This window comes from Triticum aestivum, chromosome 6B, assembly GCF_018294505.1.
Source record: "Triticum aestivum cultivar Chinese Spring chromosome 6B, IWGSC CS RefSeq v2.1, whole genome shotgun sequence".
Lineage (NCBI taxonomy): Eukaryota > Viridiplantae > Streptophyta > Magnoliopsida > Poales > Poaceae > Triticum > Triticum aestivum.
This window is the reverse complement of record NC_057810.1, coordinates 51,231,395-51,243,640: the sequence shown is the minus strand read 5'-3', so window position 1 is coordinate 51,243,640 and position 12,246 is coordinate 51,231,395. Positions and strand designations below refer to the sequence as shown.

The window sequence follows — 12,246 nt, the reverse complement described above, 5'->3', positions numbered from 1 at the left end:
CACCAAAGTAGTCGCTGCCTCCATTGCCAGCCTTTATCTGTATTCATTCATGCATCCAAAAACTCCAACCAGCAGGATGAAGGCCTCCCTTCCACCTGACCATGCGCCAGGGTTTAATATATCAGTAATTTTCATGTTTCCACGCATAGTATAGCTGCTAAATTTACTAACCAGATCACACATGCTATTATATGAACCATTGGCTAAATCAATTGCCAGTACAGAGTATCAATCAACACACTGCTGATAGTTAATTTGTATCAGTTACCATTCTTTTGGAGTTCTGTAACTAACATATACTGTAGTAACCAAGGGAGTTGACCAGTTCAAGATTATCACTAGCATTAGTGCCATATCAAAAGAACAAACCAAGAAAAAAAGAACTCTGGTATTTCTGGATGGAGGGAATAACAAGACTTGAAGCACATCGTGCTAGCAGTAGTACCTAGTTAATGATATCTTCATCGGTTGTTCTTGTCTGCTCTTCTTGTTTCTTGTTTTCATCCCTTCAGCCTGATGCAGCTACTTCATCCTCCTCCTCTGCATCCACCAGGAGGAAATAAATATGAAAAATTAGTGAACAGAGCGACCAACGATCAAATTAATAAGTAGGAGAAGTTATGCTAGCTCACCTCCCAATTCAGATGACCAGCTGGCCAGGAAGTGTTGCGACAACATATCCCTCGCCTTGAGGGCATCCTCGTATGCTAATTGGCGCACTTCCTCAGAGTAATTCCTCCACTTGGGGCTCAGCATGGCCGAATCATCCTCCATTTCTATGACTATGTTATGCAACCTACAACAGGCATAGATTGCCTTATATAGAGTGCCTAGATTGACAGGGCACAACATCTCTCCCTGCAGGTACTTCCATGTGTCTTTGAGCCTTGCCAGTGCCTTCAGAGCACAGGTTGTGGTTGAGGAGTGTCCCCTGTTAAACTGCACCTTGGAGTCCGACAGGTCTCGTTCCTTGTAAGGTGTGAGTAGCCATGGCAGAAGAGGATATCCTGCATCACCAATTATGTATTCCCCAGCTTCTGATTCATCTAATGCTACCTTCAACTTCCTGCCATTCAGCCAATCGCCCTTTTCACACCTTTTAAAGATTCCAGAGTCCTGCAAAAGGCCCAACTGGTTCATGCTACCCACTGGTCCCAACCAAGTGTTTCCGAACCTCATCTCTAGATCAACGATGACTTGCATCAGTGTGCTACCATTCTTCTCATGGTCCCAGTTTGGTCCAAATGGTATGTGAGTTGTACATATAACACCACAACAGTTATGCATATTGTGGATCTTGCCAAACATGGATTTGATTTATCCATTTTGCTAGAGTGTGGCCAGCTTGAGTGGTGTCGTGCCTCCTCCCACACAGCATAGATGAAACTCTCAGTTACCAACAAGACTGTTGACTTGCTCACACCAACAGAGGATGCTATGGTCTTTGTTGGCTCAGTACATTGCAACCTTCTCAAAGCAACAACTACTCGATCTTGTAAAGATAGCACCCTCCCATCAATAAAGGTGCAGCTGTTCATATCTTTCATTGACGGCCCCATCACCAAGCTGCAGATGTAGCTAAAGGTTTTTCTTGTCATTTTGAAGACAAAGTCAAATCTTAGTGTGTCATCTAAAAAAGTTAAGCTTCTTGCATAAGAAAAAAAACATAAAAGTGATTACACACAATCCATAAGAGCGAGCTCAAATGTGACAATTAAAATAGCAAGATGCAACAAAATTGCATATAAGCACGGGTAGTAGGGAACAAGTGAGAACAACATAAACTTAGCAAATGAGGGACTCCGGCCAAATCAGAGAGTAGCATTGGTCAACAAATAGGCATTACAAAATGATAAAAAGCTACTCATCTGTTTTCTTCAGAGGAAAAACTAGTAACAGATGTTGATGAAAGGTAGAAAAATAAAGAGAATAGTTCAAATAACCAGGATATAAACAGAAAAATTAAGATGAACGAGCAATGCTAAATTACCTCTTGACACGAAAGAGAGGCTGACATTTGTCTCCAAGCTGTATGGTTTAACTGTGTAGAAGACATACCATTTCCTTGAATTACCTCCTTCCCGTGCATATGCCTTGACATGCTCAACATGGCTGAACTTGTCCCACTCAGGGCCAGATTGTCCCGCGGCTATGGATGTGAGCAGCGCTAGGCTGCAATATAGCTCCAAAAGCCTTGGGTTTATACCTCCCATGTATTCTGGGAGTGCCTCCATGAGTATATCCGTGAGCATGAACCTTTGGAGTGCAGGAACACCCTCCAACACCTTCAGGTTTGAGCAGTGATGGATCGCAAGCTTCTTCAGTCTGGAGAAATTAGTGATCCTCTCCAGGTCAAGGTTTTCAAACAGGTTTAGCTCAACCAGCAATGGAAAGTTCTCTAGAGAAACGAGACCATGCACATACTGTAGTGATAATGTATTCAAATCCTTGCCTGGGAAGCAAGGCCAAGAGGAAGACACTTCAATTTGCAGTTTGATAGCACAAGTTTCTGCAAGACAGGAAAGGCTTGCACTTGCTTCTCCCACTCCCACTCCTCCCATTCTACCATCCCAACTAAAAGCATCTCTTGCAATCTTGGAAATGCAGCCACCATCTGGGAAGGACGAGGATTGTGTTGATGGTAGGACTGCATGAATTCTCGTCCAACGCGCTTGATGGCTGGAGCACGTCTGACCTGAAAGAACCTCCAAATACAGGAGCTGACACAAGCCATCAGGAAGTTGTGTGCAAGAAGCCAGGTCTTCAATGAACAGAATCCTCAAGCTATTGAGGGGCACATCTGATGATGACATCATCCACAACGGTAGCCTTCGGCCGAAATATCCCTTAATCATGAGAGTTTCTAACCTGGGCGGAGGGCAGAGCTCATCAAACACCTTCTCGATTCGTTGTTGCTCCTCTTTAACAATCCCATCATATCCTAGTCTGCTACCACAAGTTAAGGATAGCCCGATGAGATGCTGCTTCTTACCAAGCTTTGCCTTTGCTGCAGATGAGAAGGCAATTACATTCTCCAATCCATATATTCCAATATCCTTGAGACGAGAAAGAGGGCCCAACTCTTCCAAACTGTAGCAATCACCGTCCTCCCAGGCTGGAAACCCACGTACTATCCTCAAGTTTGTTAGAGCACTGAACCCCCTAGGTATGCCATTTATATTTGTTTCCCTGAAGTCAAGATACCTTAGCCGCTCCAACTCTACAATGTTATGTGGAAGTTGCACAATATTTTTGCATCCTCTAAGGCTAATATACTGCAAGAATTTCGTCTTTCCAATGCAATCTGGTAGGCTAGATATATTAGTTTTTTCTACGTATAAGTACCTCGGGTGCTTGAGTTCATGCAAAGATTCAAGCAATGCTACTACATCTGCAGAACCTATATATAAAGTTCGTAGACATGGAAAATGAAGCAATGAATCACCAGGCTTGATATTTATATAGACAACTGATATTAGTACCCTTAGTGTCTTTTCTGCTTGCAAAGAACTCCAGTCTAACCCATCTAGCTAGTTCTGATGCATTGCTTTCTAGAGATAACCGAAGAAACTCATGTGCACTAAGTTTACCAAAAATATTTGTTTCTCCACTGTGAGCTGCTAGTGCCTCATCTCTAGCCACAAATTGAGCAAATGAGCGCACAACATCATGCATGTTGCAAACATTTTGTTCAATATACATTGTATTTGGCTCTATAAGATTCCTCAGTATCAACTCCTTATAGTACTTGCTTCCAAGTTCTTCTAAGTCATCCGAGGCCCCGTGAAGAAATCCTTCATTTATCCACATGCCAATGATTTCATGGCTACCAAACAGTGCAGTTTTAGGGAGAAGGGAGAAATGCAGAAAACATTTTTTGGCACAAGAAGGTAAATCTTCATAGCTTAAATATATTGCATGGTTTAGCTCTTCGGGCATTCCAGATATCGACCGTATAGAATCAGCCAGAACCATCTCCCACTCATGGTGTTTTTTGTCCTTCTGACACAATAGACCTCCCATTACTTTGACTGCAAGAGGCAAACCATCACATTTCGCTACAATTTTCAACCCAATGTCCCTGAGCATATCAATGTCACGTCCATCAAACTCACTTGAGATTATCTGCAAGCAGTTGAACTGATGGAGTCAATAAGAAGTGGTTTTTCCTTGAGAGAGAAAATAGCCATTTGTTAACAGCTAGTGTCAAAGCAATATTAGTCAATAATATGCTAGTGGAGAAAAAAAGACTCATGAAAGATCGGTTAATGTACTACCTAACTGGTAAGCGGTGTTGTTGCTGTCAACTGGGATGACTAGCATCTGAGTGGGCCCGAGCATGCTTTAGAGCGTGTTCTGATCCCCTCCACTCCTTCAAATTGGACTAGCATTTTAGGTGCTGACTACATATATTTCAAAAGTTTAGCTTTCTATAAAAGGGTAAAATAATGCCAAGGGAAAATAATTATTTTAGGGAACACTAGCAAAAATTAATTACTCTCAGATAGAGTTGTATTTATGTTGTTATTGGAGTATGGTTGTCCAACTTTCATCAACCTAAATTTCATACCTATATCGAACTATTGTGCCTTCTATACACACGGTACACATGAATATATGTAGTGTCCGTGTTGTATGAGTCTGTGTTATAATTTCAAAGAACAATACATAAAAGAATGTACCCAATTATTATATCTATACTCCAAATTAAGCATGGAGTTTAGTTAGGCACCTGTTTCTTGAGCAATGACCAGGCATCCTCCTCATCTAATTTGTCCACATGGTGGTAGGGAGGCACAACTTTCATCCTTCGAGCTATTGTTTCATCTCTAGTAGTGATGAGGACATGACTACCTGGAGCCACAACATTAGCCAAGGGTGTTTTAAGCACATCATCCCATGCTCCATGGTTCCACACATCATCTAGCACCAAGAATAGCTTTTTCCCTTTCAAGGTAGTGGCAAGTATTGGCTGAAGCACAGCCAACGCCTTCTCACCACCATGTACTCCCCCCGCTTGTGTGATGATTGTCTTGAGCAATTCAACCTCGTCGAAGTCCTTGTTGATGCTCAACCATATTGTCTTCTCAAACTTGTTCAAGGCTTCGTCACTGAAGACCTTCTGGGCAAGCGTGGTCTTGCCGATACCTCCGACACCAACAATGGCGACCACCATGATGTTGGTGTTGCCGTCCTTTTCACTCAACATAGTCTCAACCAGCTTTCTTATGTCTTGTTTGATCTTCTCTCCTACTACACCCGACTGGTCAAACACCCCTGATGTCTCATGTCTCTTATTGCCAGAATGAGAGTCCTGCACCTTCCTGCTATGATCCACATAGGAACGAAGAGGGATGAAGCTGAAAGCAGCGCCTCGCTCCTTGATGGTCTCGAGGTTCTGGTTGAGCGCCTTGATGTGGGTGCCGATTTCGTGGGCATGGGAGGGATTCCGCATGCAGAAGAGCAAGGGGTTGAAGCACCCCACATCTAGTTTGGATGGACTCAACTCCATGGCCTTGAGCTGGCAGAGGTCGACGATGGCGGTAGCTTCATACATGGTGCGCTTGAGCTGGCCCACCCACTCTTGGACGCTCTCGTCAGTGATGTTTCTTCTATCAGCATCGGCGAGGAAGTTCTTGAGGTCCCTAAGCTTGACATCCATCTTGTCGATCTCGTCTCTGACTCCAAGCAGCATGTGCACCTCTTCGGTCACCATCTCCGTGAGCATGTTTTGCACGTATGATGCAAAGGCATCCAGGACCATGGCCATTTCCGCTACGTTTTGCTTGCTGCAATAAAGACCAATCAACACCACATCGTTATCACTCCCCAACACTCTGCGGCTAAGGAATAATTTACTAGTCTATATCTATATACCACTATATAATGTGCCAATAACTTCGAATATTAGCCGTTGGATATGTTCAATCCAAACATTATCATCCGTCAGATAATGTTTTCAACTCATAGGATTCTGCCACATAGCCTTCTAATTGAACCCCCAACACTATCATCTCATGTGTTCTAGAAGCATCAGCCACATGCTTACCTATAATACTCTAACAAAAGGAGACTAGAATAATATGGATTCTAGAGAGGTAAGAACTAAGTTGGATCTTGTCCAATACGATTCTAGGAAAGGAAATACATATTCATTCAACTGTAAATTTCCATGCTTTTTATATACTCCATCCGTTCATAAATATAAGTCTTTGAAGAAATTTCGCTATGGACCACATACAGAGCAAAATGAGTGAATCAATACTCTAAAATGCATCGATATACATCTATATATGGTTCACAATGAAATCCCTAGAAAGACTTATATTTAAGAACGACGGAAGTACTTAGGGCCCGTTCGGAAGCAGTCCACGAGCTGGCTTCCGAAAATTACTCCGAGAGGCTGCACCGAACGCCTCTGCTTCGAGAAGCTGGCTCCGCGGAAATGAGGACTCGGTAGTGCAATTATCACGGAGACGAGAAGCTGGGCTGGCGCAGCTTCGCAAAAAGCAGAATCGGGAGTTGCTCAAAATTACGGTGCTAATGCCACCGTGAAGTATACCGAGTCGAATCGTTTCCCTCGACCCTGTGGCCCGACTCCTCTGCTTGTATAGAAACGAACGCCCACGCTCCTCCTCTGCTCTCACAACCCTAGCCGCCGCCCCGTCGCCGGCGCGCCTCCGCGCCGTCGTGCCGTCGTCCGCCGCCGCCCCTCGGCTCTACGCATCGCCCCGCAAGTCTCCTTCCATCGCCGCTCGCAGCAGCCGCCCAACGTCCCCGTGCTGTCGTCTCCCTATCTGCTGCCACTTCCTCCGTTGGTCGCCGCCGGCAGCCGCACGAAGGAGAGCTCCTGGAAGGGCCTGGCCGCAAGATCCACGGCAGAGAAGCAGTTCTCCCAGCTCAAGGTGAGCAGCCACCTTCCCCCTCTTGTAGTACTCTGATTCAGTCTAGTTTGTGTTCTGTTTGTAGCCCCAATTTCTTGTGATATGAAACTGTTGTGTGCACCTTTTTCCTATATATGTGTAGTGCAGACTGTAGTGCTATGAATTGATTTCAGATCAAGTCAAGAATTTCCTTATGTTGGTAGTACATGTTGATGCTGGTTACTGTGTATTTCCCATTTAGTTGGGCACATAATTATATACAGATGGATGCCGATTCTTTGCTACATATTCATGCTGCTACTGCTTGTTTGAGAGATGGTAGTGATTGTTTGGACACATGATTATATACTAACGGACGCTGATTGTTGCTACATGTTCATGATGCTACTGATTTTGGTATCTATTTGTGAGATGCTACTGATTGTTTGGCATATATCTCAAGGAAATATGTATCCGTAAAGTAACATCATTTTTGTATAGAAATGTCAAATGGGTCTGCCGAATGGACCGATGAGAATACTCAAATTATAGTGGAGTTGTTTGTGAAACAAGTGAAGGCTGGAAACATGCCAAGCACTCATTTGACACCCAATGCATATGATGACGTGGGAAAGGAATTCTTGCTGAGAACTTGACTTGAGTACACACCAAAGCAAGTGAGGAACAAATGGACCAAGTTAAAACGTGAGTACAAAACATTCAAGAAGCTCAAGTTGCGCGAGACTGGAGGGGGCTGGGACTTTGAGAAAAACACTGTCAAACAAGATAATAAGTGGTGGAAAAGGGCGAAAGTTGTAAGTTCTCATGCTTATGTTTCTCATAAAATAAAATCTAAACTTGTCATGCTTCATGTACTAATGTATCTCTTTCATACAATAGGACCTCCCTGGTTGTGGCAAGTTCAAGAAGCATGGACTTCGTAATGAAGAAGGCTTGCGCATCTTGTTTGAGGATATCAGTGTTGATGGCACTGACCATTGGAACCCCGCATCTGGTCTACCTCCCCCCTCTAGTTCGGCATTGAAAACCGCCTTGAATGTTGATGAAATCACCGATCTTGATTTGGAGGAGGATATCGAAGAGCAACCTTCTCCATCAGTAGCTAGTTCATCTAAAGTGAGGCTTGGGGTCACGATTCCGGAGAAGAACAAGAAACCGAAGACTGCACAAGTGATGCAAGAGGAGATTAGAAATATTAGTTCTATTGCCCACGCTTCACACATATCGTTTCAATCTTTCCTAAAGAAAGATGAGACTGTTTCTGTTGCCTCTACCATGGATTTAGTTCGTGATTGTGGCGCAATAGACGGCACTGATGAGCATTTCATTGCTACTGAGCTTTTTCTGAAGAGAGAGCAAAGAGAGATGTTCTTGCACATGACATCCGACTCCCGAAAGGGTTGGTTGCGTAGGAGGTTTGACCTCAAGTATGGGGACTAGTTTGTTCTATCTTATCTTAGCTATGGGAACAACATTTATGCGTATGTTGGCGAAACCTATTATTATCTTGTGCTATCGGTACAATATTTATGCCTATGTTGGCAAACCTATTATTATCTTGTGCCCGGAACAATATTTATGCCTATGTTGCTGAATCTATTATTATCTTGTCGGTAAACATATTTATTCTTATGTTGGTGAACATATTATTTTGTTTGATGCTAACTATTGTTTGATATGGCAGATGTCATCGGATAGTGATAGTGAGGATGACAATAGTTATGAAATAATGAGGAATTTGGTTATGCATCAACAACATAATATGAACATGCTTTGTTCGCGTGCAGCAGTCATATTTGGCAAGTATTGTGAAAGTTGGGTGATGAAAGCCGAGCCTCGGAAATCTATTTTGTGTGGATTTGGATGGCTTCAAGAGACTATTGCCACACCGGAAGAGACCTACACAATGTTGAGAATGACGGCAAGTGTGTTCTTTGATCTTCATGACTTGTTGGTACGTGACTATGGTCTCAAAGAAACAATCTGTGTTAGCACTTATGAGTCTCTTGCTATGTTCTTGTGGACATTAGGAGGTTGTGAATCAAATAGAAGAACTCGAAATCGCTTCAAACATTCAGCGGATACAATCCATCGTAAATTCCATGAGGTTCTACAGTGTGTAGTGAGCATGGCATCTCACTATACCTTAAGTCACAAGACCCAAACTTCCACATTGTGCATGATCTAATTAAAAATGATATGAGGGCTTCTCATCTCAAAGATTGCATTGGTGCAATCGATGGGACTCATATAAGAGCTTCTATTCCCGATGGCCCACTGAAACTTAGGTACATTGGGAGGACGGGCATGACAACTCAAAATGTGATGGCGATATGTGACTTATTGATATGCACTTTACTTATGCTTCAATTGGGCAACCTGGTTCTATGCATGATACAAATGTGTTATACCATGCAATTGAGAAGTACAGGCCCTCCTTCCCCCATCCTCCAAAGGGTGAGCATTTCTTGTCATTCCTAGTTTACACATTGTACTTTATCCTCCAACTAACATGTATGTGTGTTGTCAATTTAGGCAAGTATTAGCTTGTAGATGCCGGGTATCCTAATAGAGATGGATATCTAGCACCATACAAAGGAGAAGGGTATCATGTCCCTGACTTTCAAAGAGGCGCACCTCCAAATACTCCTAAGGAGAAGTTCAACAAAATTCACCCCTCCAAATGCAATTGCATGGAGAGAACCTTTGGAGTATGGAAAATGGAATGGCAAATTCTCCTCAAGATGCCAAACTACTCGTTCCAAACACATATGAAGATTGTTGCAGCTACTATGACATTGCACAACTATGTTCGCCTCCATAACAAAGATGATCTCCACTTTATTCGATGTGAAAGAGATCCGGATTATGTTCCAACAATTCCGGATAGATACAAGAAGTATGTTATTCCTTCCAGTGCATCGGATGCTTCTACTTCGGAGGCAAGTGCTCCTGATATGGATAGGTTTAGAATGAACTAGCTACCGCCATTGCTCTTGGTTGGTGAAATCATGCTCGTGGGGCAATTTGTAGCTCTTTTGATTTGCAAACATATGCAAATTTGATTAAGCTTTTGTTGTACGACATATGTCAACAAACCTTGTTGTTCTTCATCTAAAATCTGATGAAATTAGAAAACTTGAATGTTTTGTATATTTTTTGGACTTGTACTATCATAAATTGCTCTTTGTACAGATAAGAACTGCTCTCTGTACAGAAAAAATCGCGGCAAACAAAGCAGGAAAAAAAACATTGTGCTATCCAAAATCTGGCCTGCACTTCCCCACCGAACTGGGCCTTGAAATAAGGCCCACTGTATGGCCGAGCAGGCCACAGCAGCCTGGTTTCGTGGGCTACCAGCCCTGCCTGCGATAGGACCCACAGCAGCGAGCCGAACGGATCGCTCCTCCTTCTAAAAGCCAGCTCGCTCGATGAGAAGCTGGAGCCAGCGATTTTTGGAAGCTGGGGCGCTTCCGAACGGGGCCTTACTAAATGATGTGCAGAGCACATACAATTTACTAGTAGAAACAGGGGGGATGACAACACGTTGGTATTGATCTAAAATAAATAAATGATAGCACGTTGGAACTAATGTTGAAGTGATAAACATGAGGAACGAGTTATAATTAAGCATGAGAAATGGCAAGAAGAATAGGTAGGCTCAATCTTATCTACCTGCTAATTGGATAGGTGCCAGCAAACCCACGGGAGAAGAGCTTGTGTATCCTTGAGGTCGTTGCCGCCTCGACCAAGCCGCCTCCGTCGCGGTTTTCGTTGCGTCGTTATCGAGTCGAGTACTCCAGCTAGCAGGCAGGAAGCGCGGGTGAGAGGGGGCGGAGAAGCGGGGAGGCGGCGCTTGGAGGAGATTCGATCCAAGCAGGAAGGAGGCGGGGGTTGGAGGAGATCTGAGCGGCGGACAGCTAGCGAGGCTTGTAATGGAGATCTGAGCAGCAGCCACCAGCCATGGCGGCGCATAATGGAGGCAGCAGGGAGTGAAGACTGTGGGGGCGGGGGCCGATGAGGAATGATTGAGGAGCGGCGGCACTTTCACGGTGCAGATTCCACTGCTTCTCTCTCTCTCTCTCTCTTAGGGAAAACTGCTTCTTCCTCTCTTTTTTAGGGAAAACTGCTTCTACCTCTCGGTGATGGGGGAGGGAGAGAGAGAGAGACTACGGGACTAGCTGGGCCGGCCCATCTACTGGTGATTAGTAACCTTTCTATTTTCCTTACTCAATACTACTCCATTCGTTCATAAATATATGTCTTTTTAGAGATTTCAACAAACGATTACATACGGATCAAAATGAGTGAATCTACACTCTAAAATATGTCTACATACATCCGTATGTTGTAGTTCATTTGAAATGTCTAAAGGGACTTATATTTAGAAACGGAGGGAGTAGTAATTGTTGATTACTGTTTAATAAAGTCCCTAGTTACCCGTCAAAAAAAACTAGTAATTGTTACCTTTTCCTCGAAAACCCACTCAAGAAAAGAATCTCCCCCTAAAATAATGTTTCCTAAAAACATTAGTTGTTACCATGGATGTCCACATTTCTTATATTTCTTTTAAAATATATATATTTCATCTTTTGATTCACTACTATTTTTCGAACAATTCATGAACCCTATCTCGATGCATATACCCCTCTAAGCTCTAACGAAGTTGATATACAGAAAGTGGCCAATGTCGACCAAACAACCTGATAATCCGATAATTAGTCTATGTCCAACCATTATATAGTGTACGAATAACTTCGAACATTGGCTGTTGGATGAAGCCAATCCGATGGTATAGAGGTGAAAAATTGATGTATTTCAAGTGGGCATTCCTCCGCTGTCACCATCCAGGAAAAGACCATACACTCACTCATACCATGCATTTACTATTTTCCAGTTACTTTGCATCGCATGTGAGATTCTGAATTCATATGCATTCTCAAGTTGTTGGTAGCTTCATTCATCCAGTTATCCATACAAACTTCAGAATTTACAAGTTGCTATCTATGGTTGCTTTCTTAGCTGTTGATTGCTTTTCTCACCACATGCTCTGAACCATGTCCAGGCCATTTGTATGTCAAGAGTGATGTTTACGGTTTTGGAGTAGTGATGTTCGAGATGCTGTCTGGTAAGCGAGCGCTGGACCCCAACCGTCCGAACGGGCAACAGAGCCTTGTTGACTGGGCGAAGCCCTACTTGGCTGACCAGAGAAAGCTCAACCGCCTTATGGACCCTCAGTTCGAGGGCCGGTACAACTCCAAACAGTCCCACCAGGCGGCGCAGCTGACGCTGACACTAGTGCAGAACCGGGCTTTAGCACCAGTTCGTAAGGCCCTTTAGTGCCGGTTCTGCAACCGGCACT

The 12,246-nt window shown here is 43.6% G+C and overlaps 1 long non-coding RNA gene and 1 pseudogene across 1 annotated transcript; one reads left to right on the top strand and one right to left on the bottom strand.

Moving 5' to 3' along the window:
* Positions 1-432: 432 nt before the first annotated feature.
* LOC123135704 (putative disease resistance protein RGA3) lies at positions 433-10,910 on the bottom strand (annotated as a pseudogene).
* Positions 6,576-9,978, top strand: LOC123135705 (uncharacterized). The gene is made up of 4 exons (XR_006466140.1): positions 6,576-6,905; positions 7,365-7,678; positions 7,764-9,341; positions 9,420-9,978. It is a non-coding gene; the product is annotated as an uncharacterized lncRNA (long non-coding RNA).
* Positions 10,911-12,246: the final 1,336 nt, after the last annotated feature.